Source organism: Terrapene carolina, unplaced genomic scaffold (assembly GCF_002925995.2).
Source record: "Terrapene carolina triunguis isolate 2854851 unplaced genomic scaffold, T_m_triunguis-2.0 Scaffold51045, whole genome shotgun sequence".
Lineage (NCBI taxonomy): Eukaryota > Metazoa > Chordata > Testudines > Emydidae > Terrapene > Terrapene triunguis.
In genome coordinates this window covers 5,945-8,701 of record NW_020715396.1, presented here as the reverse complement: position 1 = coordinate 8,701, position 2,757 = coordinate 5,945, and positions in this window count along the sequence as shown.

Genomic DNA, 2,757 nt, shown 5'->3' with positions numbered 1-2,757 from the left:
TGCCCACCCGCACACTGAATAGCACCTTACGCTTCAAGTGACCTGCTGGGACGGACCGGGGAGTAAGGTCCTACACACAGTGACCAAGGGCTCCGGCTGCCCCACGGAGGAACGCTAGATGAGAACCTAGGTTGAAATTAATGATGGCTACTTCCGGAGACACTGCCTTCACTTCTTCCCTGCAGTGCTGCTTTGCAAAGACAAGATACGCAAAACGTTTGGGCAGGGAGGACAACCCTGTAAAAACAGCTGATATGGGATCCATATGAAATATTTAACTGCTTTCTCTATGGTCTAAAGCAGTGGTTCTCAACCATGGGGACATGTACCCTCTGGGGGTATGCGGACGTCTTCCGGGGGTACGTCAGCTCAGCTAGAGATTTGCCTAGTTTTACAACAGGCTACGTAAAAAGCACTAGTGAAGTCAGTACAAACTAAATTTCATACGATGACTTGTTTATACTGCTCTATATACTATACACTGAATTGCAAGTACAATATTCATATTCCAATTGATTTATAATTATATGGTAAAAATGAGAAAGTCAGCAATGTTTCAGTAACAGTGTGGCTGTGACACTTGTATATTTATATCTGATTTTGTAAGCAGGTAGTTTTTAACTGAGGTGAAACTTGGGGTGCACAAACCAGACTCCTGAAAGGGGGGCAGTCGTCTGGAACAGTTGAGAGCCACTGGCCTAAAGCAGCGGTTCTCAACCTATTTACCATGGTGGGCCACACATGCAGCTCTCTCTGCGGGTTATGTGGGCCACATCCACACAATATACGTACTACCTGTCTGGCCCTGAGGATGGCACATGGGCTGTAGCTGTGTGTGATTGGGCCACAAGCAGCCCGCGGGTTGAGAACCGCTGGTCTAAAGCAAATAGGGCAGGTCTTCACTACGGGGGGGGGTCGATTTAAGATACGCAATTTAGCTACGTTAATAGCGTAGCTGAATTCGACGTATCGGAACCGACTTACCCCGCTGTGAGGACGGCGGCAAAATGGACCTCCGCGGCTCCCCATCGACGGCGCTTACTCCCACCTTGGCTGGTGGAGTAAGAGCATCGATTTGGGGATCGATTGTCGTGTCCCGACGAGACGCAATAATTCGATCCCCGAGAGATCGATTTCTACCCGCCGATTCAGGCGGGTAGTGTAGACCTAGCCTAAGTAATATACAATCCAGCATCACAGCAAACGAATCACTGCAGCAGAGGCAATCCCGTGGTTTTGAAAAATCATTAACAGGAGAGATCTTAAGACTGGATGTGAGCACGCGCCATCCCAGAGCAGGGAGGTCGGGATTTTCAGAACAGCTCAGAAACGGGGTACGGGGCACTCTGGAAAATGTGTCCCCTTGTTTAGGTGCCGAGTGCTTTTGGAAATCTGACCCCAGTGACGGGTGGTGAGCATGTGAAAAACCCAACCCCAAGGAAGGGCGAACACAACAGGTACTTCCTTACCAGCCGGGAGAGACAGACGGAGCCGGCAGCTGCTAGCTGGGAAAAGGGCACGTTATGGCTCAGGTGAGTTTGAACCACCAGCTCCAGAAAGGCATGCTGGGAACAAAGCTTCTATAAAAGGGCTACCTGGCGCTAGGGCAGTTAATAGGAGCCGAGGCGGGGGACAGGAGAGTTGCTTTGGTGCTGAAATAATGCAAATGAAGCACTAATGGCCCAAAGAGGAACGAAGAGGGAGCCGACAATTCCTGCCTTGTCACTGTTGCCTCTGTACCTAGTAACACAACAGAACGAGTGGGGGGAGGGGGAGATCCCGCTCCAGTACTGGAAACGCGAGCAATGAGCAGCAATGGGCCCAGGACAAACGGTGCCAAAGCAGAGGGGGCTTGTTTCGTTTCTAACCTTTTATTAGTTTCTAGATTAGAAAAAAGAATGAAAATATAAATACATGTGGACCTTGCTCTACGGCAATCGAAGGGCGTCTCTGGAGAAATGCTTACACATCCAGGCCCAGTGAAGAGCAGTCCCTAGGCCACGGTAATAATAATACTTAATCTTCCTGCCACGCGCTCGACAGCGTCTTCCAAGCACTGTTCAAACAGCCGGTGATTAGACCCCCACAACACCCCTGTGAGGTAGGTGCAGGACGTATTATTATCCCCATTTTACAGATGGAGGAACTGAGGGTGAGAGATTAAGTCACTGGCCCATGGCCAGTGTTAGAGCCAGGATTAGCGCTCAGGAGCCCTGGATTCCAGGCGTTCCCAAAGGCTAGGCAGCTGTTCTCAAGCTATGGGGTGGGCCGCCCAAGGGAGGCGCAAGCTGTGAGCTGGGGCTGACAGCACCCGGTGGCTGAGGCTTGTGCAGAAGGGCCGTGCATGCCCGGGAGGTGGGGGGCCACCCAGGCTTGGGCTCTCCCCCCTCCCCAATCCCTCCCCAGGAAGCAGCCCGGACTTGGGCTCTCCTTGGCCCCCACCCCCATCCCTCACCTGGACGTGGTGGGGCTCCGTCTGTCAGCCCCAGGGCGGCAGCAGCAGCACAGAAGTAAGGGTGCTAATGGGGCGCTAAGTCTGCTGTGAAAAGTCACTTTTCACATTGACACCCTTACTTCTGTGCTGCTGCTGACGCTGTGCTGCCTTCAGAGCCAGGCGCCCGGCCAGCACCCGCTGCCCTCCGCTCCGCCATCAGAGCCAGGCGCCCAGCCAGCACCCGCTGCCTTCCGCACCGCCGTCAGAGCCGGGCGCCCGGCCGGCACCCGCCGCCCTCCGCTCCGCCGTCAGAGCCGGGCGCC